This window comes from Macaca fascicularis, chromosome X, assembly GCF_037993035.2.
Source record: "Macaca fascicularis isolate 582-1 chromosome X, T2T-MFA8v1.1".
Lineage (NCBI taxonomy): Eukaryota > Metazoa > Chordata > Mammalia > Primates > Cercopithecidae > Macaca > Macaca fascicularis.
Window position 1 is genome coordinate 105,099,262 of NC_088395.1, and position 27,616 is coordinate 105,126,877.

The window sequence follows — 27,616 nt, forward strand, 5'->3', positions numbered from 1 at the left end:
AGGATGCCTTTAATTTGTTGGAATTCATTATCTGGTATTTCATGAAAAAGATGTGAATGCTTTGAACATAGGTAGAGGGCAGCCTTTTCACCTGCACACTCAATTGCATTGCCACTTACTGGCTCATGGACAATTAAGGTGTCATTTTTCTCCCTTTTTTAAATCTGTTTTTTTCCATCATTACTAGATCATTTCCATCATTATGAATTTGTATGTAAATTCACTACGTTTTATCCCTGTGATGCTTGAATTTAATTGTTTCATATGACAAGTTTGCTCATCTCAGGAAAGCTCCTTCAGGATTCTGGTTGCTCTCTGTGGTATTATAAAAAATGTATTTGGCCTTTTAGCAATGGGTTTGCCACCAAAACACAGGTGTCATGAAAAGCACACCTAAAAGCCAAAATGGGAAAGGAAAAGGCTCATGTCAGCATCATCGTCATTGGACATCAAGATTCGGGCAAGCCCACCACTACTGGCCATCTGGTGGACAAAAGAACCACTGAAAACTTTGAGGAGGCTGCTGAGATGGGAAAGGGCTTTTTCAAGTATGCCTGGGTATTAGATAAACGGAAATCTGAGTGTGAATGTGGTGTCACTATTGATATCTCCCCGTGGAAATTTGAAATCAGCAAGTACTACATGACTTACTGATGCCCCAAGACACAGAAACTTTACCAAAAACATGATTACAGGCACATCTTAGGCTGACTATTCTGTCCTGATGCTTGCTGCTGGTGTTGGTGAATTTGAAGCTAGTATCTCCAAGAATAGGCAAACCTGTAAGCATGCCCTTCTGGCTTATACACTGGGTGTGAAACAATTAATTATTTGTGTTAACAAAATGGATTCCACTAAGCCACCCTGCAGTTAGAAGAAATATGAAGAATTTATTAAGGAAGTCTGCACTTACATTAAGAAAATTGGCTGCATTCTTGGAAGAAGTGGCATAGGTACAAAAAACAAAAAAGAAAACAAAATTGGCTAGAACTCCAACACAGAAGCATGTGTGCCAAGTTCTGGTTGGAATGATGACAATATGCTGGAACCAAGTGCTTAGCATGCCTTGGATCTAGCGATGAAAAGTCACCTGTAAAGATGGCAATGCTAATAGAATCATGCTGCTTGAAGCTCTGGACTGCATCCTATCACCAACTCATCCAACTGCCAAGTCCTTTTGTCTGCCTCTCCAGAATGTCTATAAAATCGATGGTGTTGTTACTGTCCCTGGTGGCCAAATGGAGGCTGGTATTCTCAAACCTGGCATGGTGGTCACCTTTGCTCCAGTCAATGTTACAACTGAAGTGAAGTCTGTTGAAATGCACCATGAAGCTTTGAGTGAAGTTCTTTCTGGTGACAATTTGGGCTTCAGTATCTAGAATTTGTCTGTTAAGATGTTCATCACAGCAACATTGCTGGTGACAGCAAACATAATCAATCAATTGGCTTCAGTGCTCCGGTGATTATCCTGAACCATCCAGGTTAAGTCAGTGCTGGCTATGACCCTGTACTAAATTGTCACACAGCTCACATTGCTTGCAAGTTTGCCGAGCTGAAGGAACTGATTGATTGCTGTTCTGATAAGAAGCTGGAAGATGGCCCTATATTCTAGAAGTCTGGCGATGCTGCCATCATGGATATGATTCCTGGCAAGCCCACGTGTGTTGAGAGTCTCTCTGACTATCCTCCTCTGGATTGTTTTGCTGTTTGTGGTATGAGGCAGACAGTTGCTGTGGATGTCATCAAAGCAGTGGACCAGATTGCTGTTGGAGCTGGCAAGGTCACCAAATATTCCCAGAAAGCTCAGAAGGCTAAACGCATATTATCTCTAATACCTGCCACCCCAGTCTTAATCAGTGGTAGAAGAATGGTCCCAGAACTGTTTGTTTCAATTGACCATTTAATAGTAAAAGACTGGTTAATAATAACAATGCATCATAAAACCTTCAAAATAAAAGGAGAATGTTTTGTGGACCACTTTGGGTTTGCTTATTTTTATTTTTATTTTTTTGCATGTGGCAGTTTTAAGTTATTAGTTTTTAAAATCAGTACTTTTTATTTTCTTTTTTCTGACTTTTATTTTTTAAGTTCAGAAAGTGTATGTGTGGATTTGTTACGTGGGTGAATTGTGTGCCATGGGGATTTGATGTCCAGATTATTTTGTCCCCCAGGCAATGAGCATAGTACCACATAGGTAGTTTTTGATGCTCATCTTCCTCCCACCCTCCACCTTAAGTAGGCCCAAGTGTCTATTGTCTATTGTCCCCTTCTTTGTGTCCATGTGTACTCAATGTTTAGCTTCCACTTATAAGTCAGAACACGCAGTATTTGGTTTTCTGTTCTTTTGTTAGTTCATTTAGAATAATGGCCTCCAGCTCTATTGATATCAATGCAAAGGACATGATTTCATTCTTCTTTATGGCAATGTAGAATTCTGTGGTGTACATGTATCACATTTTCTTTATCCAGTCCACCACTGATGGTTATATAGGTTGCTTTCATGTCTTTGCTATTGTGAATAGTGCTGGGATGAATATATGCATGCATGTGTCTTTGTGATAGAACAATTTAATATTCTTTTGGGTTTATACCCAGCAATAGGATTGCTGGATCAAATGGTATTTCTGTATTAAATTATTTGAGAAATTTCCAACTGCTTTCCACAGTGGCTAAACTAATTTACATTCCCACCAGTGGTGTATAAATGTTCCCTTTTCTCTGCAACCTTGCCAGTATCTGTTATTTTTTGTTTTTAATAATAGCCATTCTGACTGGTGTGAAATGGTATCACATTGTGGTTTTGATTTGCATTGCTCTAATGATTAGCAATGTTGAGCATGTTTTCATATGCTTGTTGGCTGCATCTATTTTGTCTTTTGAGAAGTATCTGTTCATGTCCTTTGCCCATTTTTTAATTTTTTTTTTTTTTTTTTTTTTTTTGCTGTTAAGTTCCTTATAGATTCTGAATATTAGACCTTCGTCAGATGCATAGTTTGCAAATATTTTATCCCATTCTGTAGGTTGTATGTTTATTCTGCTGATAATTTCTTTTGTTGTTCAGAAGCTCTTTAGTTTAATTAGGTCCCACTTGTCAAATTTTTTTTTTTTTATATTGCTTTTGTTGTCTGCATCATGAAATCTTTGCCAGGGCCTATGTCCAAAATGGTACTTCCTAGATTTTCTTCTAGGTTTTTCATGGTTTTAGGTGTTACATTTAAGTGTTTCATCCATCTCAAGTTGATTTTTGTATATGTTGAAAGGAAGGAATCCAGGTTCAATCTTCTGCATGAGGCTAGCCAGTTATCCCAGTACCATTTATTGAATAGGGAATTCTTTCCCCATTGCTTGTTTTTGTCAGCTTTGTTGAAGATCAGATGATTGTCGGTGTGTGGTTTTATTTCAGGGTTCTCTAACCTGTTCCATTGGTCTATGTGTCTATTTTTGTGCCAATACCATGCTATTTTGTTTGCTGTATCCTTGTAGTATAGTTTGAAGTCTGGTTGGGTGATGTCTCCAGCTTTGTTCCTTTTGCTTAGGATCGCATTGGCTAGTCAGGCTCTTTTTTCATTCCTTATACTTTTTTTTTTTTTTTTCTGATTCTGTGAAAAATGTCGCTGGTAGTTTGATAGGAATAGCATTGAATCTGTGAATTGTTTTGGGCACTATGACCATTTTAACAATATCAATTGTTCCTATCCATGATCATGGAATGTTTTTCCATTTGTTCATGTCATGTCTGATTTATTTCAGCATTGTTTTATAATTCTTGTTGTAGAAATATTTCACCTTCCTGGTTAGCTGTATTCATAGGTATTTTATTCTTTTTGTGGCTATTGTGAATGGTATTACTTTCTTGATTTTTCTCTCAGCTTGGTGCATTGATTTTGTATCCTGAAACTTTGCTGAAGTTGTTTATCAGATTGAGGTGTCTTTGGGCAGAGACTATGGGGTTTCCAGGTATAGAATCATATGATCTGGGAAGAGAGATAGTATGACTTCCTTTCTTTCTTCCTATTTGGTTGCCTTTTATTTCTTTTTCTTGCCTGATGGCTCTGACTGGGACTTTCAGCACTATCTTGAATAGGCGTGGTAAGAGTGGGCATCCTTGTCTTGTTCTGTTTCTCCAGAGAAATGCTTTCAGCTTTTGCCCATTCAGTATGATGTTGGCTGTGGGTTTGTTATAGATGGCTCTTATTCTGAGGTATACACTTTGATGTCTAGCTTGTTGAGGGTTTCTAACATGAAGGGATGTTGAATTTATTAGTATTGAAAGCCTTTATGGCATCTATTGAGATGATTATGTGCTTTTGTTTTTAGTTCTATTTATGTAAAATCAGTACTTTTAATGGAAACAACTTGCCCAAAAAAATATGTTATAGAATTTTGAGACCCATAAAACAAACTTCAATGAGAAAAAAATACATATTATAGATATTTGCTTAATATATAAATATATTTCATATATTTATATAATATATTTAGCTAATATAAATATATAATAAATGTATATATAAATAAATGTGTTTATAAATATTTATATGTAAATATTAATATCTATATTAACTAAATATATATTTATATAATATATATTTGAAATAAATATATTTCTAAAAATATATTTATTTCAAATATATTTAGTTTATATAAATATATATTTAGTTTATATAAATACATTTTATTTTATATACTTGTATTTATTTTATATATAGATACATTTTTTATAATAAACATTAATTTTATATAAATATATAAAAGTTTTAGATAATAAATATGCATACTAATTTTATATTATATACATAAAGATTAACAAAGTAGATAGACAGCTAGCCAGACTAATAATAAAGAAAAGAGAAAAGAATCAAATAGACACAATAAAAATAAAAAAGGGAATATCACCACTGATCCCACAGAAATACAAACTGCCATCAGAGAATACCATAAACACCTCTATGCAAATAAATTGGAAAATCTGGAAGAAATGGATAAATTCCTGGACACATACACCCTCCCAAGACTAAACCAGGAAGAAGTCAAATCCCTGAATAGACCAATAACAAGCTCTGAAATTGAGGCAGTAATTAATAGCCTACAAACCAAAAAAAGCCCAGGACCAGACAGATTCATAGCCAACTTGTACCAGAGGTACAAAGAAGAGCTGGTACCATTCCTTCTGAAACTATTCCAAACAACAGAAAAAGAGAGACTCCTCCCTAACTCATTTTATGAGGCCAGCATTATCCTGATACTAAAACCTGGCAGAGATACAACAAAAATAGAAAATTTCAGGCCAGTATCCCTGATGAACATCAATGCGAAAATCCTCAATAAAATACTGGCCAACTGAATCCAGCAGCAAAAAACTTATCCATCACGATCAAGTCGGCTTCATCCCTGGGATGCAAGGCTGGTTTAATATACACAAATCAATAAATGTAATTGATCACATAAACAGAACCAATGACAAAAAGCACATGATTATCTCAATAGATGCAGAAAAGGCCTTCGATATAATTCAATGCCCCTTCATGCTAAAAACACTCAATAAGCTAGGTATTGATGGAACATATCTAAAAATACTAAGAGCTTTTATAACAAACCTACAGCCAATGTCATACTGAATGGGCAAAAGCTGGAAGCATTCCCTTTGAAAACTGGCACAAGAAAAGGATGCCCTTTCTCTCCATGCCCTCTCTCTCCACTCTGATTCAACATATTATCGGATGTTCTATTCAGCACAATCAGGCAAGAGAAAAAATTAAAGGTATTCAAATAAGAAGAGAGGAAGTCAAATTGTCTCTGTTTGCAGATGACATGATTGTATATTTAGAAAACCCCATCATCTCAGCCCAAAAACTCCTTAAGGTGATAAGCAACTTCAGCAAAGTCTCAGGATACAAAATCAATGTGCAAAAATCACAAGCATTCCTATACATCAATAATAGACAAACAGAGAGCCAAATCATGAGTGAACTCCCATTCACAACTGCTACAAAGAGAATAAAATACCTAGAAATCCAACTTACAAGGGATGCAAAGGACCTCTTCAAAAAGAACTAGAAACCACCGCTCAAGGAAATCAGAGAGGATACAAACAAATGCAAAAACGTTCCATGCACATGGATAGAAAGAATCACTATCGTGAAAATGGCCATACTACCCAAAGTAATTCATAAATTCAATGCTATTCCCATCAAGCTACCATTGACTTTCTTCATAAAATTAGAAAAAACTACTTTAAATTTCATATGGAAACAAAAAAGAGCCCGTATAGCCAAGACAATCCTAAGCCAGAAGAACAAAGCTGGAGGAATCACACTATCTGACTTCAAACTATACTACAAGGCTACAGTAACCAAAACAGCATGGTACTGGTACCAAAACAGATATATAGACCAATGGTACAGAACAGAGGGCTCAGAGATAACAACACACATCTACAAACATCTGATCTTTGACAAACCTGACAAAAACAAGCAATGGGGAAAGGATTCCCTATTTAATAAATTGTGTTGGGAAAACTGGCTAGCCACAAGCAGAAAACTGAAACTGGACCCCTCCCTTACACCTTATACAAAAATTAACTGAAGACAGGTTAAAGAATTAAACGTAAGACCTATAAACCATATTAACCCTAGAAGAAAACCTAGGCAATACCATTCAGGACATAGGCCTGGGCAAAGACTTCATGACTAAAACACCAAAAGCAATGGCAACGAAAGCCAAAATAGACAAATGGGATCTAATTAAACTAAAGAACTTCTTCACAGCAAAAGAAACTATCATCAGAGTGAACAGGCAACCTACAGAATGGGAGAAAATGTTTGCAATCTATCCATCTGATAAAGGGCTAATATCCAGAATCTACAAGGAACTTAAATTTACAAAAAAAAAAAAAAAAAAAAAAACCCCACAAACAACCCCATGAAAAGGATATGAACAGACACTTCTCAAAAGAAGATATGTATGCAGCTGACAAACATATGAAAAAAAGCTCATCACTCGTCATTAGAGAAATGCAAATCAAAACCACAATGAGATACCATCTCACGCCAGTTAGAATGGTGATCATTAAAAAGTCAGGAAACAACAGATGCTGGAGAGGATATGGAGAAATAGTAATGCTTTTACACTGTTGGTGGGAGTGTAAATTAGTTCAACCATTGTGGAAGACAGTGTGGCGATTCCTCAGGGATCTAGAACCAGAAATACCATTTGGCCCAACAATCCCATTACTGGGTATACACCCAAAGGATTATAAGTCATTCTACTATAAAGACACATGCACACATATGTTTATTGCAGCACTATTCACAATAGCAAAGACTTGGAACCAACCCAAATGCCCATCAATGATAGGCTGGATAAAGAAAATGTGGCACATACACACCATGGAATACTATGCAGCCATAAAAAAGAATGAGTTCATTTCCTTTGCAGGAACATAGATGAAGCTGGAAACCATCATTCTCAGCAAAATAGCACAGGAACAGAAAACCAAACACCTCATGTTCTCACTCATAACTGGGAGTTGAACAATGAGAACACATGGGCACAGGGAGGGGAATATCACACACCATGGCCTGTCAGTGGGTGGGGGGCAATGGGAGGAAAAGCATTAGGAGAAATACCTAAGGTAGATGACGGGTTGATGGGTGCAGCAAACCACCATGGCACATATATACCTATGTAACAAACCTGCATGTTCTGCACGTGTATCCCAGAACTTAAAGTATAAATACACACACACACACACACACACACACACACACACACATATATATATTTATAAACTGATTCAAAGACAAGAACAAGATAAAGGAATTGGAGATGGATTAGCATAGAGAAGAGATGCGTAAGGAACTTGTACATTACTGCTTTCAGATTTTTGATAATGAAGTTGTTAACCAATTGGACAAAAAACAGAAGGGAGTTAAAATTAAAATTGCAAAGATTTCATTTTGGTCAAAGGGTGTATTTTTATTTTTATGTTTTAAATAACATTCTTCTATTCATTCACCAATCATTTTTGTAGCCTCCATTTTAATTTGGGCTATTCCAAGGTGCTGAAGTTTTTCAATGATGACCAATCAGAATCTCAGATTCTACTGGGCTTAAAGCTGGATGGAGCTGGATGTCAAGGTTATAAAATGCCAAGAAAAGGCCATTGAAACTCATTAAAGAGTCTCTTTGCATTGTTAAAATAAATAAATAAATAAGTTTTATTTAAATAAATATACATATTAACTTTATATAAATATATATTTAGGAAAAATATTTTAAATAAATATCATATACATGAATTGATGTAAATAAATATATATCATACAATATATATTTTTATATAATACATCATTTAATATGTTTGATCTTTGTACTCAGTTCTTGGCGCAGATCATTGGCAATTCCTGAGTGATAGTAGTGCCTTTTGTTGTTCTTAATGAGTCTCTTTTAACATCATCTGAGTTTATGCTAATGAAGTGACTAAGCATTGGGCCCCTAGATAGCTTTAGGTAGGGGGTTAGTCACCAGAAAGACAAAACTCATGATTAGAGGGTTAGAACTTTCAGTCCCATCTCCTAACATCTGGCGAGGGAATGGAAGCTGTTTGAGTTATCTGAAAACTCTTGGACAATGGGATTCAGAGAGCTTTGGAGCTATTGAACACAATGAAATGCTAGGAGAATGGTGCATTCATAATGGGAATGGAAGCTCCATATCCCCCCCACCATAACTTGCCCTATGTATTTCTTCCAGTTGGCTATTTCCATTTTGTAGCCTTCATAATAAACCAGTACACCTAACTAAACTATTCTCTTGAGTTCTGTGGGTTGTTCTGCTCAATTATCAAACCTGAGGAGGTATTTGGGATTGTGGAAACGCCTGAATTTATAGCCAATTGGTCAGGAGTATAGGTGGTTCTTAGGACTTGTAACTGGTATCTGAAGTTGGGGAAGTCTTGTGGGACTAAGCCCTTAACCTGTTGTTTATGTGCTAACTCTGGGAGTTAGTTTCAGAGTTAACCTGAATTACTGGACACCCAGTTGGTGTCAGAGAATTGGTTATTGGTGTCAGAATAAAACATGTACACAATTGGTTTCAGAAGTGGTGTCAGAGAAAACACCACAAAGGTCTTGTCCTTTTTTCTTAGAAAACATAAAAAAAAGAAGGTTAGTGGTATGAGTTCTTGTTGCTATAGCTGTCTTGAGGCCAAAACTGATACTCCTAATCCATCTTTTTTCATATTTGCTAGATTACCTTTACCATCAGTTAGTACCCCTATTGATCCAGGGGGCTTACCTGGTGAGATGACCCGTGATCTCTTCAATGGACTGAATTGTGTTCCTCCAAAATTCGTAAGTTGAAGTCCCAACCCCAGTCACTTGTGTGACTGTATTTGAACGTAGGGCCTCCAGGAGGTAATTAAAATTAAATGAAGTCATAAGCATAGGGACTGATATGGTTTGGCTATGTGTCCCTACCCAAATCTCATGTCTAATTGTAATCCCCACATGTCAGGGGAGGGGCCTGGTGGGAGGTGATTGAATAATGGGGCAGACGTCCTTCTTGCTGTTCTTGTGATCTGTTCTCACGAGATCTGTTTGACTGAAACAGTTCTCACGAGATCTGTTTGATTGAAAGTGTGTAGCACTTCCCCCTTCACACTCTCTCTCTCCTGCTTGGACATGTGAAGACGTGCTCACTTCCTTTTTGCCTTCTGCCATGATTGTAAGTTTCAGAGGCCTCCTGGTCATACTTCCTGCTAAGCCTGTGAAACTGTGAGTCAAACCTCTTTTCTTCATAAATTACCCAGTCCCGGGTAGTTCCTTATAGTAGCAATGTGAGAACAGACTAATACAGGGCCCTAATCTGATAAGATTGTTGGCCCTATAAGAAGAGGAAGAGAGGAGATTTCTTTCACTTTTCATGCAATTACACCAACGAAAAGATATGTGAGAACAAAGAGGCTGTCTGCAAGCCAGGAAGGAAGCCCCTACCAGAAACTAAACTTTTCCAGATCTTGATCTGGGAGTTCTAGCCTCAAGAATTATAGAATTAATTTTTGTTGTTTAAGCCATCTAGACTGTGATATTTTGTTAATACAGCTCTAGAAGACTAAAACACTCTCACCCCCAAGGGTTCTAGGTCCCATGTTACTGTCTTAGTCCATTTGTGCTAGTATAACAAAATACAAGAGACTGGGTAATTTATAATAAACAGAAATTTATTTTTTTACAGTTTTGGAGGCTAGGGAGTCCAAAGATCAAGGTGGTGGCATACAGTGTCTGCTGAGGGCCTTCTTGCTGATCCTCCCATGGTGGGAGGTGGAAGGGCAAAAAAGGGGATGAATGCTGTGTCCTCACATATTAGAATAGGAGAAGAGCCAAACTGGGCCTAAGCTAGTTCCCTCCAACCCTTTTATAATCCATTTGTGAGAGCAAAGCTCTCATAACTTAATCACTTCTCCAAAGGCCCCATCTCAATACCATGACAGTGGGGATTAAATTTCAACGTGAATTTTGGAGGAGACGCATTTAAACCATAGTAGTCACTATGCCTTTTTCGGGTCATGGCTTCTGCCCTTGTCCATTTACTACAATATTGGGCAGGAGAGTACAAATAGACAATGGATAAATAGAATCCCAAATGTATTCTTCCCTGTTCCCATTATGTAATAGCTATCCTATCTCCTCCAGGTTATCAAAGTCAAATACCCCTGCCAATATGATAACTAATGTTTTTGCTTGTTGGTCTCTTGGTTCTAGGAGCCTAAAGTTACCAGATGGCAGCTGTAACTTAAAGTTAATATGGATTTTACTATATCCCTAGTTTAAGCATACTCTCCCTTGGAACCAGGTTTTCTAGACCCCTGAAAATTTCTATGTCCTAATCCCTAGTCACTGTGACTATGTTACATTACATGGCAAATGGAACTTTACAGATGTAATTAAGGTTATTAATCAGCTGACCTTAAGAGAGAGAAATTATTCTGTATATCCAGGTGGGCCCAAACTAATCACATGGATTCTTAAAAGCAGTAAAGTGTTCTCTAAATAGAGAAAGGTGCATTAGAAGAGAGACATTAGAAGAAAAAGTCAGAGATTTAAAGCATGAGAAGGACCTGATATGCTGTTGCTGATTTTAAGATGGAGGAGGCAACATGATGAGGAATGCAGGTGACCTTAATGAGTTGAAACAGGTTTCCAGCTGAGAGCCAGCAAAGAAATGAGGACCCCAGGCCTACATCCATAAAGAACTAAATTCGTCCAACAACCTCAAAATCTTGGTAGCAGATTGTATTCCAGAACCTTGAGATAAGATGCCACATCAATCAATACCTTGATATCAACTTTATGAGACCCTTGATAGAAAGAGCCAACCATAACTTCTTAGCTACAGAACTATGGGTTAACATTTGTGTCATTTTTAGCTGCTAAGTTTGTGGAAATTTGTTACAGCAGCAATAGGAAATGAATGCATCCACAGAGTCTGAAGTTGCAGAGATAAGAAGCACACATTGCCAAGTGGGTCACTGAGGGTGATTATAAGCAGGGCCATTCCTACTTTTACCTTTTGGCTCTCAGAGACATGTATGATACCTACTAGGGACATGGCATTATATAAAGGTCATTATATAAAGGCCATATCCTTGTGGGTTGTACCCCATCCTTTTAAGATATGGTCTCAAGCTGGCTACTCAATTGGTTCTTTATTATTACATCAATTTATAGGTGAGCAGCATCTAAATTATGCAGTATGTCATAGGCTCAGAGAATTTCATGGATATAAGCCCACTACTAAAATCCCTTTTCTGTCAAGCAGGTCCTTGATCTCCAACAAAATCGTGTGGTATCCTATTGAGGCAGCAAGCACTCTGTAAGTTCCCAGATAGTCATGCTGGCCAAAGGAAGAAAGGAAATCTCATAGCTAGGATATATGCCAGTTCCAATAATGAAGAGAATTGCCTCCACAGTCTGGGATGGAAGGCATCTGATGTAATTCCCTTGCCACCAAGGGGTTGATTGGTCTCCTTGAAGGAAAGTGGCATGATAGTGACTCAGATAAAGTCTCGTTTATAGCTGGGGTTCTACATTTGGCAGCAGCAGTAGCTAGATCAGTCTTGGTTAGTAAGACTCAACGATGTTTAGCCCCTGCTTAGCCTCCATACTTGTGACCAGGGCTTTTTCATTCATGTGTCCATTGTACCAGACTGGAGTAGCCTAATTGGCCTAATTATGTTTTCTTTTGTTATTTACTGCCTCTTTCATGCCCTCTGGTAAGTGTTAAAATGCAAAACAAATATCTTCACATTGCATGCCAATTCCCATAGGTCAGTCCACTATGTTTCTTACACTGACCTCTTTATCTTTGATTTTTCAATCTTTTTTCTTCTAGGTTCCTGACCAAACAGCCAAGCCATTTTCCACTGCCTGTAAGTTCACATACATTCTAACTTCTGGCCAATTTTTTTTCTCACGAATTGGATAATCTTTGGGAGGTGATTAGGCTCCACTCTTATAAATGGGATTAATGGGATTAGTGCTCTTATTAGAGAGACTCAAAAGAGAACAACCTTCCCTGATTCTGCCATATAAAGTTGAAATGACCATCTAGGAAGGGAGCCCTCACCAGACACTGAATAAACCAGCACCTCAATCTAGGACTTGCCAGCCTCCAGAACTGTGAGAAATAAGTTTCTGTTACTTATATGCCATCTGTTTATGGTATTTTGTTATAATAACCTGAGCTAAGACAAAAAAACATGTCAAATTATGTCACTTTTCTGGTCTAGACCCTTAAGTGGCTTCTTACGTCACTCAAAATAAAACCCAAAGTGATTGCAACGACCTACAAGGCCCCATATGATCAAGTACTTTCATATATCTTTGCCTTAATTTAAAACCACTATTGGTCAGGCACAGCGGCTCATGCCTGTAATCCCAGCACTTTAGGAGGCTGAAGCGAGTGGATCACTTGAGGTCAGGATGGATCCTGGGATAAACCTCCTGTAGCAAGAAGAAACTCAATGCAGACCCAAAGGGTTCTGGAACACAGTTATGTTTATTTTGGCAAGTCATCATTTTCTCTTTGAGAAACAGCTCCTAACTTGCTGATCTTGGCTCCACATCAAGTACTAATATGACCTGAGCTAGTCATGAGACAGGTGTAATTTGATTCACTAAGTCATAAACTTCGACATACAACAGCATTTCATAATTCAGGAGAAGTGGTATACACAAGATTAGACTTGAAGAGATCCTGAAGGCCTAAGTAATTTGTATGGGTAGATGACTCATACTCCCAATATGCCTATTTCAGCTGCACTGGCATTCTTCTTGCAAATGACACCTTTGACTTCCTGGAGATTTTTTGATGACCAGCTAACAAAGGAGAAAAAAATTTAGCCTGGTTTATAGATGGCTCTGAATAATGTGCTGACACTAGTAAAAAGTGGACTACTGCAGTATTACAGGCTCACTTAGAGGTTACCCTGAAAGACATTGATGAAGAGAAATCCTTCCAATTGGCTAAAATTCAAGCTGTATATCTCATTGTTCACTTTGCCTGGGAGGATATATGGCCTCAGGTGTGGATCATTAGTTATTCATGGGTAGTGGCTAATGGTTTGGCTGGGTGATCAGAAAGTTTGAAAGAATAAAATGGGAGGATTGGTGATAAGAAAGTTTAAGTAAAAGGCTTCTGCATGGATCACTTAGAATTGGCACCAACTGGGAGAATGTTTGTATCTCATGTAAACATTCACCCAAAGTCATCCTTGGCAGAACAGGCTTTCAATAATCATACAAAAAATGTCATTTTCTTATAATAACAGTTGGAGTCCTTTCCTCAGTCTTCCAGTGCTCATTCAGTGGGTTAATGAAAAATATGGCCATGATGGCAGGAATGAACTTTCTGCCTGGCATCAATAACAGGAAATCTCTCTCACCAAGGTTGGCCTTACTAAGTGCCCAATTTGCCTACAGTAACACCTGATTCTGAGCCTTATACACCCGGGGACCAGTCAGCCACCTTGTAACAGGTGACAACAGTGCAGTTTGTCATGAAGAGGGCTGCATTATTATTCTTTTTAATTTTATTTATTTATTTCTTTGAGATAGAGTCTCACTCTGTCACCCAGGTTGGAGTGCATTGGCATGATCTCCGCTCACTGCAACCTCTGCCTCTGGTGTTCAAGCAATTCTCCTGCCTCAGCCTCCCGAGTAGCTGGGACTACAAGTGTGCACCACCACACTCTGCTAATTTTTGTATTTTTAGTAGAGACGGGGTTTCACCATGTTGGCCAGGCTGATCTCGAACTCCTGACCTCAGGTGATCCACCTGCCTCGGCCTCCCAAAGTGGCTACATTATTATTATTATTATTATTATTATTATTATTGCTGGGATAAAATATTTTGATTTTCTTTCTTGCTTCTGTTAGCACCATCATTCATGTATTGAATGCCATAAACACAGTCATAATATCCCACACAATATTACCTTTAACAAAAGATTTATCTTTTAGCAAAAGAAAAGAAGTAAGGCAATGAGTTGGCTGATTTCCATGTGATTCACTGCTCTTGTGAAAAACTGCCACCTAGAAGCAAATTGGTTTTTGGAATGATACACTGTACTAAAGACACAATGATTATGCCAATTAGGAGACAGATATGTGAGGTTGGGGTACCCTTCTATGGGATGTAGTATTTCATCTAAACCAGTGATCAATGTATGGTCCAGCTTCTTCCATAATTATAGGTCCCATAGGTCTGGGAACCAATGGGAGAAAGTGGGAATGGCATCTCTTTCTCATTATTACACCTAATAAAACACTCATGATTTTCACTTCCCATTTCTTCAATTCTAAGGTTTGTTGATTGAAAGATCTTAGTACTCAAAGGGGTACTATTTCCACCTGGAGAAACAATAACGTTTACACTGAATTGAAAACTGAAATATCAACCATTCACTTCAGGTGCCTTATTTACATGGGTTAAACAAGCAAAACATGGAATTACATTAGTAACTTGGATAAGATTGCTGTTACACAATTTAAGTAGAGAGAAGTAGCATCCATGAGGGTGCTCTTAGTATAGCTACATCCAATGGTCAGTGATAAAAGGAAATAATATTAAAACTCTAATCAAGTAGAAAACACTACCCACAAATATGATACCTTGGAATTCAAAAAAAAAGAGCAGAAGCAGGAAAGTTTTTCTGACCTTCTCCTGCCCCCTTTCTTCTGAAACAGGCCACTGCTTATTCCCTGGAGCAGGCCGTAAAAGCTACGAAAGTCATCCTCTGACCTTCTGCCTCCCTTCTTTCCGGAAGACTCTCATGTGATAGGTGTCCTGCCCTATACCCAGAGGGAAGGAATGTCAGACAAAGACACCAAGAAAAATCTGAACAGGCCTTGCTCAGTATCCCCCACCCATTAGTTTATTACCATGATATCATACCCTTTTGTCCTTCAATCATACTTCTGCAAGACTGTCCATAAAAATATATACACCTCTCTGTTTCTTTGGGTCTTCATTTCTGAAGGCTCCCTTATCAGGTGAAACTTACATTAAATAAATTTGTATGCTTTTGTCTTGTTCATCTGTCTTCTTTTATTGGGACCTCCGCCATTAATCTTATAATAAGTGAGGACAATATTTGTTTTTATCTCCCCTACAAGGCAGAACCACTGAGGGCTTAGATCCTTCAGGAATAAACATTTGGTCACTCACAGGTAAAGAACCCTAGCAAGTAAAGATGCTGGCCGAGAGAAAAGAAAAAGTGAAATGGGAAGCAGAGGAAGAAAGCCATTAACCCCAATTGTGGCCTTGTGACCACGTACAGAAAAGAGGACTGTAGCCTCCATCTATGTGATTCTCCTTGCTGCTGTATGCATTTGCATATTTTAACAAATTTTATCCTACCTTCCTAAGCATTAAACAGGCGTATTGTTAATCATTAAAATTATGGGATATTTGTTATCATTAAACTTACCAGTTAGAATATTGAGAAGGAATAATTTTATGTTGTAAAAAGGGGAACAATGGCCATTACTGAGACACCATGGTTTTAGAACTACATAAAGCAAGGAAAAGAACTTTTGGTTGATAACTTTTGCAGAGATAGCACAGTTTTGTTCAACTTAATGAATGATATTTTAGAATCAATAATGTATTTTTCTTTTTAGTAAACCTGATTGAAAAAGACATTGTTTAAAAAGATATTTTTCTTTATTAAATTATAAAGTTTTTTTTCTCATGTTAGAGAAAATTTGGATTTGATTGATTACTGGCTAAATATGTGTCCAATAAGTAAGTTTGTGATTTTCTTAACTGCATTCTTAAAATGTATATATTGTATAAAATTATTTTTAGAACTAGAGACACATTGCCATAGTGTGATATACCAGAAGATGTTTCAGAATGTATTTAAGAGAAAATTATTTTTTATGCCAAGATTTTCATAGTGGTGCTTGTGAATTTGGCTTTTGTCCAATTTTATTTTGATAAAGAAAATATTCTCCATGGTACAACTGATCTTCCTCTATTCCATTCTATAGTGAAATCACGTCCAGAAACTGAGACACTGAAAGAAAGTGACTATAATGAGATAAGTGGAGAGTTATTTTGACCTTATTGTAGAATCTAGAAGAAAGGGAATGTTGCTAAGAAAGAAACATCAGAACAACAGAAAATTGTTGGTTAATTAATAGTTTCATTTAAAAATATTCTTTGTTTTCCATTTTGCCTCATGTGAAAATCTCCTATTAAAATTTTACTAAAATGTACATACCTCCTGCTGTGAAAATCTGTTTTAAACCATCCTTAATGATTCTAATATGAGAGCTTCTAATATATCTTGAAGCAATTCAAGGAAAGGATGGCTGCAAAGGATACATTTAACTTACTTTAAAATTTTCTTTTTATTTATTAAGCTAGTTTAATTAACATTTGACTCTTACATGCTTGGAAAATCGAGAGAAAATACCAAATGCTTATTCTTACCAATGCTATTCAATTTTCCACTTTTTACTAATGACTTTTTATAGAAGGTAAATTTATGAAAGAATATGGTATAGTTTTTCAATGATAAAATATTATATTAACCTTAACTTTGAAAGGAGCACATTTTTGCAGAAGGGAAATGTATAAGCATGTGAATTATTTTTCTTTAGTTATAACTAGCAATTTGTTTCTGTGGAATTTGTGTTGCTGGTGGAGTATTCAGTGCACCTACGTTCATCTATTTTTAGCACTGGCACATGGTCATAGACTGAACTATATATGGAAAACACGCTCATACACTCTTATTTTCTAAAATACAGTGTTTAGTGCCTTGTTTTCCATCAACTCAATATAAGGGATTTTTCATGTGGAAATATAATTCCCCTGCCCTCTTTCTTTGAGCTGTGCTCCAATCTTAAAGCCAGTAAAATTCATGTTTACTATTCTCTAGTAAAAATAGCACAATGGTGAGAAAAATTATAATTGCACACCATTCACTTTAATACCATCATTACAATAAGAGTTTAATTTACCATCATCTGATATTTAGTAGCAAAATGAATGTAGTTCACTTTGACACTGCCCTGATTGCAGATATCCTAATGAATAGTTCTATGATTGATTGGGTAGATGACATCAGCACAATTATAGGCCTGTGTGAGCATTAAATAGCCAAATTGTTGGGGGGAGAAACACATGAAAGCCTGGAGTGGAATGTAGATAGAGTTGGAATATAAGCAGGGTTTGAGTAGAATAGAACCCTTCTTTATGGAAATGTGCTTGGAACAATTTCACAGGAAGCAGTTGCTGTTAGGCACTATTGCTATAGCTGGAAGAACAATTTTCTCTTTTGTAACAACAACAACAACAAAATGCACTGCCCCAGCATCACACCCTCTTTCTTAGCTTAGGTTGCCAAGACAGGATTTTCCCAACGAGATCTTCAATTCAATTCTATAACATGATTCTTTCTTTCTGATATTGTAAATTAAAAATCAATGAATTGAGAATCACAACCTTTTTAAAACAAAAATTCAAAAGCATGGGTTATGTGTGCCTAACTGAATTAAATAAAACCATTTCACCAATCAATTATGCTGTTCTTCATTCATCCTTATTCAGGATGTTGGTTTGAAGAAAATTTTACAGTGCTCCATTCTCAGTCGCTCCTTGCTCTCTTTTTATGCCCACCCCCCCTCAGTACACAGGCACACACACCCTACACAATTAGTTAAAACCAAACTAAATTATTTGGGTCAGAGTTTTCTTAAGCTTTTTGAAGCTCTCCCAGGATCGTGCTTAAATATTCCTGTTGTAGCCTGGATATGTAACAGTCCGAGGTATGGAATGGTGGACACACACGGAAGACTAGGTCATCAGTTTCACAATTTCGGCCCTTAATGGGTTTATAATTCAGCTGTGCTAAGGCACAGTATGTGCTGATTTACATGTCTTCAGTCGACATGGACATTTCCTGAAAATAAAACACTGGGATTAGTATTACAAGGCAGCTTCCAATGCAAAAGATTAACCTTTGTTAAAAAATAGGATCCACTCTTCAAAAGGCTACATGTAACTCATGCTGTACATTATATATCTTAAAATAATTATGTGAAGGATTAAGAAAAATACGATAGTGCTGTTCAATTATTTCTGGTCTCTCAGAGATTGGTACTATATGCTATGAGTTTGAGATATTGGAGACAACATAGTTGGGACTGAGTAGGAAAATAGCATAGCACCATCCCTCCTCATTGTATTTTAGTTGATACCAATGATATACTATATACATGGTTTCCCAAACTTGGATGCTAATCAGAATTAATATAGGAGCTCATTAAAAACAAGAATTTCTGGGCTTTAACCTCAGACTTACTTAGTCAGAATCTGTATTTTCTCCAGCACCCCAATCACTAATGATTTTGACATAGCCAGGAAGAAACTACGCTTGAAACCTCTCTGTATTAGATTGAACAGCTAAGCTCAGATCCTATTCTTGGCAGCAAAACTGGTTTGGTGTCCATGCTCACAACACTATTTCACTTCTCCAAACCTGTTGCACCACCCTAGATGTGAGGAGATATTGCTAAATACAAATAAACAAATTATTACTCTGGGCCTCAAACATCAAACAAGATCTTAAAATTATACTACACATAGGCTCTGCTTATACAAAATGAAATTAACTTTCATTTTGTAGGGACAATATAGGAACATGATTGCAACTTTTAACATTATGAAACATACAGGTTGGTTAATTTGGGCTTGTTTAAACAAATCACAGAAAAACTAGAGCCAAGGGACAATATTGCAGTTGAAGATGGTTAATTTAAGAGCAAATTAAGATCTTTTCATGAAGCAGGTAGTAAATCTATGAAAGTAATTAGAATGATAAATGACCAACTCCAAAACATAAATAGGTTCAAGAAGCATTTTAATCAGTTGTGGAGGATAAGTCCATAATGGATTTTTATGGAAGATAAGAAATCCTTGATATGACCCAGTATTCAAGCAAAAATGGGAAACAATGGAAGTGCAAATACAAGTTTTTCCATCTGATAAAAATTCTTGAAGACCCAACCACAGGTGGCTAAGATATAGTTTGCTTTTACATCAATGGATTTAAAGAATTTTGAGATTACTGAATATTATTTTCTTTCTTCCACTACAGAGTAGGTTGCTACACAAATCAAATAGTCTCACTGATTTTTAGAACTTTTAAAATGATTTCAGTGTGGAAACTGGAGCTAGTGCTTACAGATTTCAGAGGTACAAATGTAATCTTAAACAAAGCAGCTCATTTTTACTTCTCATATAATGATGCGTCATCAAAATTAGACATACTAATGGATCATTAAGTTATTAAAGTTGTCTCTTTTAATTTGTTCTGGTACCTGGTATTCTGGTTAATTTATGGTGATTGGCAAATGTGCTGATAAGGTGCCCTGGGTCATCTGTATAAAACTCGAGGGTAGATGCTATTTAAATTAGCAGTTTTCTAAGCACACTTAAGCAATCAGTGTGGCTTCCACTTAAATTTTGGACAAGATGTAGAAGAATTTTCTATTAATTTCAAGCAGTTCAGTAATGCAAGTTGAGATTACTATTAGGTTGGTGCAAAATGAATTGCGGTTTAAATGTTTATGTTCAATGGCAAAAACTGCAATTACTTTTGTACCAAGCTTAATAGTATTTATAGTTGATCCATGGTATAATTTCTTTATCACCCCCACCCCAGCCCTCAGCATTTCTCTTCATTTATAATTCAAGGAAACAGTGGAATTGTGTGAATGCATCTCAAATCAATGAATCACCTTTTATCTTTCAACTTCCTGGAGTGAAATACACTTGACTTCAGTTCTCTTGGTTCCCAACCTGCTTCAGAATTTGAGTCAATTTTCTTTTTCAGTATTCTTTAATACTGATGTCAACTTTTAATTCTAGGATTATGAAAATCATCTAAAGTGAATAGAAAGAATTTCTAATTGGGACAAAATGAATTCTCTGCGATTCCCTACCTTATGCTTTTACCAAGCTTTTTCTTCTGAGGATTAGGAAAGTATATTTCGAATCTTGACTATTGGTTATTTTTCTCCTTTGCTGTGTCCTGAGAGTTAGAGCAAACTGAAAACATGACAAAGTATTAAGACATTTTTCTAAACTAAAGCCTAGTTTTCCTTGATGTCCTGTTATCACTGCCAAGGTCAAGGTTATAAGTACCAGCAGCGTTAATCTGCCTCTGCAACTATGCTGTAATATTCAACACAGAAAGCTTCTGTGCCTAGTGTATCTCTGACTCTACCAGTTGCTGGGAAATGGCAGATTGAAGGACATTCAGAGTGGTTCATAACTTTGAAAAATCAATTATCAGTTAATAGAGCCTTTAGGACACCCTAGTTTTCAAGCATGGCCTTCTGCCACAAAAACACTCAAAAACTTTTTGCTGTTACAGTTACATTGTAGACAAAAATCCATTCCGTTTCTAGCTCCTTTCGTTAAACAATGCTGGGACAACACCTAAGGATTTGTTCACTTAGAAGCAGGCACATTTGATCTGGAAATGCCTTAGTGTAGTCCAGGTATGTACCAAATTTCTGATTTTGACTAAGTCTTCCACTTTCTCTAGTGGACAGCTTCCTACATTTTATTTTACCCCATGTAAATGTAAGGAAGTTGACACTACATATATATAGAAGACAGCTAAACAAATTGATAAAGGTGAATAGAGCTGTTAAGAAAACAAATTGTCAGAGTTAGATGACCTCTCTGCCTCCTGCCATCGCACTAAATCTAGCAAACACAATTATAAGACAAAGTGGTCCTAACCTGTGGAACCCTGTCTCATATCCTGATGGAAGTTTTTGGCAAAATAAGATTAAGTGAAGTCTAGTGTGACTGAGTGATCTGTTTAGCCTGGGGTTGGAAGGGTTCCCAGATAGTAGTACTTGCACTGCTAAAACTGGGACAGTCCTGGGCATTCTCGCACTGTCAGTCACTCTAGGCCTGATGACATTACTTTGTTTCTGAGCAGGAACACATCTCAATGAGCCTACAGACGCCCCGATATGTTGAAGACCGGGGCATATGTCGAAGACCAGGCCCTACTCCATATAACATACTATCATTCTTTGAGGTCTTAATGATCCTTCCTTCTCTCTCAACCTCTGACTTTCCTGGGAGATAAATGAAAAGGAGCAAGAAAAGGCCATGATTTGGAGCCACATGATATAGTACTTATGGGAAATGATTATATCATGTAAAAATGGCAATGTAGTTGTAAGGAATCCTTGCCATCTTCGTATGCACCTTATTCGATGTGGGTTTATCACAGGGCTGAAGTACTTGCTTGGTTACAAGTACTGACAACTATTCAGTTCAAAATAATTTTTCAACATTTTCAGAGATATCAATGTCAATTAAAAAGCCTGGTTGCTATCTTAGAGGTGGAAAATAAAAATACTTATTTTTGTTTGTGTTCTGAGCTTTTAGTGCTTAATAAACTAGAAGTAATGCTGCATACAGATATTAGCAGAGTAATACAACATCTAACACCACAGACAAAGAGAATAACAAATGAAGACAAATTCCACTACTAATAGATACCTCTGGATCCGCAGCACCTAGAATAATGCTTGGTGTGTAGTAAACTGTCCCCTAATATATGTGGAATGAATGAATGATTAGCAGCTATGGCATCAAAACACATGCATTAAATCTATCAGCAAATGTTTATTGAATTTCTGCTAAGCACAAAGCACAAATCTGAAAGTTCAGTTGTTTTGCTTCTCCATTTCTCTCTGTTATTGTTTGAGTATTTTGTTTATCCATGTCAAAGTTCTGACCTATTAAGAAGTGCAGGGATAATAATAGTTTAATTTCTAGCTCAACTGATAGAAACGTTGTTAAGAGTCTCAGAAGTTGTTTTCTAAAATTCTGGGACTGGACACTTTGGATCCCTAATTATTATGTTACCTAGATTGATACCACTTTTTTCTTTTTCTTTTCCTTCCTTCCTTCCTTCCCTCCCTCCTTCCCTCCCTCCCTTCCTTCCTTCCTTCTTTCTTTCTTTCTCTCTCTCTTTCTTTCTTTCTTTTTTGCCTTTAAGATAGGGTCTTGCTCTTTTGCCCAGGCTGAAATTCAGTGGTGTGATCATAACTCACTGCCGTCTTGACTTCCTGGGATCAAGCGATCCTCCCACCTCAGTCTCCCAAATAGCTGGGATCACAGGTATGTGCCACAAAGCCCAGCTAATTTTTTTTTTTAATTTTTTTTTTTAGGAGGTAGAGATTCCCTGTGTTACCCAGGTTGGTCTTTAACTCCTGGGCTCAAGCGATCCCCCTCCCTCAGCCTCCCAAAGCTCTGGAATTACAGGCATGAGCCACCATGCCTGCCAAGATGACACTTTCTAAATATAATGTTCCAACTAACTGTGGTCAGGTTTAATAGCTATGTGGTTCATATCACACTTTTCCATTTCATTGATGGTTGTGTCAGCAGGAGAGAGTTGACAGCCTCAAAAAAGTTCCTTTTTCAGTCTATCTGGTCTACTGGATAAAGAGATAAATTTATTCTGATAGGATTTGGTTTTCACAAACCTATTACTTAATTTCTTTTTCCATTCAAATGGCCTGAATATAGATTTGGGGCAATTTTTCCAAACTTGTTTTATACAGGAAAATAAGGTAAGCTTAGATGTCTATTATTTCTAGAATCATTTTCCTCTTAGGGAAAATAGATAAATATAAATATATAAATATACCCTAACCATAACCCTACAAAAACTTTGACCTTATTTTTATAGAATTTTGGAATAAAAATCATCAGGATCTGCAGATTTTAACGCTATTTTTATACCTGAAAATTATCACGCAGTCAGCACAGTCTTTTGTTTCCTCTGACAATTAATAGAATTCTACAACATGATTTTTTTGTAGAAAAGGAATACAATACAGTCATGTATCCCTTAATGATGGGTGTGTTAGTCCATTCTCATACTGCTATAAAGAGCCACCTGAGACTGGGTAATTTATGAAGAAAAGAGGTTTAATTGACTCACAGTTTCTCAGGCTTAACAAGAAGCATGACGGGGAGACCTCAGGAAATTTACAATCATGGCTGAAGGCGAAGGGGAAGCAAGCACATCTTACCATGGTGGAGCAGGAGAGACAGTGAGTGAGCAGGGAAGTGCTACATACTTTTAAACCATCAGATATCACATGCAGCTTTGTCAAATGTGAAAAACCATTCACAGTCTATTTTGCTGTGTCTCATTGACCCAGTTCCAGAACAGGCAGAAACCAAAACATTAACTTGTATGTTTATCTTCGTATCTCATGGCAGGTTAGAATGATCATGTGTTCTATACAGGTTTGAGTCTCCCTTATACAGCCAGGAAACAAAAGAAGACAGGTTACGTGGAAAGACATTATAAAGCATTGAGAACTAAGGCTTTATAATTATAGGAACCTGGGTTTGCCTCCTTTCTCTTCCATCTTCTAACTGAACAACTTTAGCGTGTGTAAGCCACAACATCTGCAGTTTTCTGAGGCTTGATCACACAACGAACATTACCAACTCATCTTTTGTCACAGTTTACTACTACAACAGGAACAGAGGCAAAAGAGTGGGGACATAGACAGATCTAGGGTAATTTCTAGTCTATGCATGAAAGGAGTCCTTTAGTTTGTTATATGAGTTTTGACTCAGATATATTGCTTCCCTCTGATTGAGTTGCACAAGGGAAAAGCCAACTGAAAACACTAGCAATTAATTATTAAGTCATGTTTATATATTTATATCTTTCATACATATTCATCTATTTATTTAATATTTAGTGCTTTAATTATTAAACTGTTTTTGAACATTGTTTATGGGAGAATATTTTTGGCAGCCAAAATATATTTTCAAGTATAAACAGCTGAGTAAGAATCAGAGCATCATAGAAACAAGATAGAGCCTCCATCTCCTGAGTCCCTTATGGTGTTTTTGAAGTCAAAGTACTTAAAACAGGTAAAAGGATAGACTACTTTTCCCTATTTAAAAATATCAGCATGCAATCCATTCCCTGAGAAATTTAGGAAGTGATTCTACGCAAGAAAGGTCTTTATTTTAGAATTGTAAGAAAAAATAGCAAAAGTGCTCCTGTTATTTGGAAAGGTACAGAGAAGGTATCAAAAGTTTTTGGTATTTGAGGTTAATTTTATATGAAGAGTAAAATGAAGAACTAGAAGAATTAAAATGATTTGAAACTCAAAACTTTTAGAAAATGTTGTTATTGAACTGCCAGCAAATGTAAGGATATTCAGCAGGTTTAGTGCTTGATTGCACGATGAAGAGGGTAAGAAGTAATTATTGTCAAATTAAAATGGATTGACTTTGGTCTCATGTCATTTCTTATCTAATTATTTAATATAACATATAGTTGTAAAGGAAAGCAGCTTTATGTCATTCACATTTTGCAAAATTGAACTGTCCCTAGGTTACTTTGGAAGGGACAACTGCCTAAAGTTTCCTTTTTTCACACAAGATTGTCCACCACCCCACCAGCAAATTATTTTAAATTAATTTGTTTAGCATGAAAGGAAATAAGAAGACACTGAAACCACTCAAGGAATATGAAATTCAATCCAATTTCCCATTTAATGAGCACCTATGATGCTGCATCTATAAGCACCTATGAGCTGTTATGGTGGCAATGTATTGAGAATCCAAAGTAAAGAAGACATAATTCCTGCCCACAAAAATCTTATAATCTCAAACTGAAAGGAGAAAGGAGAACTACAGAGTACACAATAATTAAAATACTCATATTTAACTAGATAAGCAGTGGGCGAGTGGGGAGAGAAAGAGAGAGAGAGAAAATGTAGCCTTTCCATTATTTAGTGTGCAATGCCCTATGATTAGCATGATAATGGAGGATAGAAAATTGAAATTCTATAGTCACAGTCCCCGCTTAACTGTCACAGGGTGAACAACTCTCTGTGCTGAGTGTGATTCTTGGGTTTAAGGTTTATATTTTTTGTACAATCTGGTTCCTACATGCAAGTTAATTACTTTATCTACTGTTCAACCTAAGGGATAAACTTCCTGAGACATTTCTTTTCAAGATTAATTTGAAACTATATGAGTTTTTTATTTTCTTCTTGTATCTTTAGAACCCCACTCCCAAGTGAGGTTTGATTCTTCTGTTTAACTAACTAGGAATATGATCATAATGGAGTACAAGAGGGATTAAATTCTTCCCAAGGGTGGTAAAGTGAAGGTTTCAAAAAGGATATGGCCTATGAAGAGTAAGATTTCAAGAGATAGATTAAAAAAAATGCTATTATAGGCAAAGTGAGTAGTCAACCACTATGCAAAGGTATAAAAGCATCCAATGTGTGACAAGTATGGACAATGTAAGTAGACTGGAGTAGGTAGTGAATGAGGCATTTGAGGGCAGTCATGAGTGGTAAGGCTAAAAAGCTAGGTAAAGTTAGATAGTGGTAGTTCTAAGAAGTACAGCCTTTGCTCTGTAGGTGGTGACAGTCAGTGAAGGTTGTTAGTGAAGTGATATCATACTTGTGTTTTAGAAAGGTAATTCTTAGCTGCTACCTCATGCCTCTGACCTGGCAGAAGTTTCTTTTTGTTTTCCAGAAAACCACAAGAAGAGAGTGTAGACAGCCGTCGCAGTACATTGAGCTCCATAGAGATAGCAGTGAGGCAAGCAAGAGAGAACCAGATGGGCAATGGGTGACTCTGTGTCTTGCTGAGCAAAAATAACTAAATGTGGGCAAAGGAGGTCCTAAGAAGCTGAGAGGCACACTGTCATCATATGCATTCTTTTTGCAAACTTGTTGGGAGGAGCACAAGAAGAAGTACCCAGATACTTCAGTCAACTTTTCAGTTTTCTTTTTTTTTTTTTGCTTTTTGTTTTTTGAGAGACAGATATCGCTCTGTCACCGAGGCTGGAGTGCAATGGCGTGCTCTTGGCCCACTGCAACTTCTCAGAGTTTCCAAAAAAGTGCTCTGAGAGGCGGAAGACCATGTCTGTGAAAGAGAAAGGAAAAGTTGATGACAGAAAAGACAGACAAGGCCCATTATGAATGAGAAGTAAAAATATATATTCATCCTAAAAGGGAACCAAAAAGAAACACAAGGATCCCAATGTACTCATGAAGCATCTTTCAGCCTTTTTCTTGTTCTCTTCTGAATATTGCCACAAAATCAAAAGAGAACACCCCAGCCTATCTGTTGGTGATGTTGCAACAAAACTGGAAGAGGTATGGAATGACACTGCTGCAGATGACAAGCGCCCTTATGAAAAGAAGGCCATGAAGCTGAAGAAAAAATACTAAAGGAAAAATGCTAAAGAAAAACCTGATTCAGCAAAAAAGGGAGTCACCAAGGCTGAAAAAAAAAAAACAAGAAAAAGAAGGAAGAGGAGGATGATAAAGATGAAGATGATAATGAATAAGTCGGTTCAAACAGTTTTTTTCTTCTCTATAAAGCATTTAACACCCCTGCACATAATTTACTCCTTGTAAAGAAAAAATGGAAATTTCAGGCTCTCTAGGATTTGTTTATAAAATGTACAGTGTCTCTTATGTGTATAGTTAACACACTACCAAATGTGTCTTTAGATAGCCCTGTCCTGGTGGTATTTTCAATAGCCACTGACCTTGCCTGGTACAGTATAGGGGCTGTATATTGGCATGGAAGTTTAAAGCATGTTCTTGTTGATATACAGAACAAATTCGTTATACATGATGAAATGGTTTGGCTCTGTGTCCCCATGCAAATCATCTCGAATTGTAATCCCCACGTGTCGAGGGAGGGACCTGGTGGGAGGTGATTGAATCATGGGGGAAGATTTCCCCTTTGGTGCTGTTCTCTTGATAGTGAGGGAGTTATCATGAGATTTGGTTGTTTAAAAGAGTGTGGCACCTCTCCCCTCTCTCTCTTCCTCCTTCTGGGGCCATGTAAAACATTCCTTTTTCCCTTTCACCTTCCACCATGATTGAAAGTTTCCTGAGGCCTCCCCAGCCATGCCTCCTCTACAGCCTGCAGAACTGTGAGTCAATTAAACCTCTTTTTTATAATAAATTACCCAGTTTCAGGTATTTATTTTTAACAG

General features: G+C 36.9%; 1 pseudogene; it reads left to right on the plus strand.

Annotated features, from left to right (window-relative positions):
• Window positions 1-405: 405 nt before the first annotated feature.
• LOC135969109 (elongation factor 1-alpha 1 pseudogene) lies at window positions 406-26,837 on the plus strand (annotated as a pseudogene).
• The last annotated feature ends 779 nt before the right edge of the window (window positions 26,838-27,616 follow it).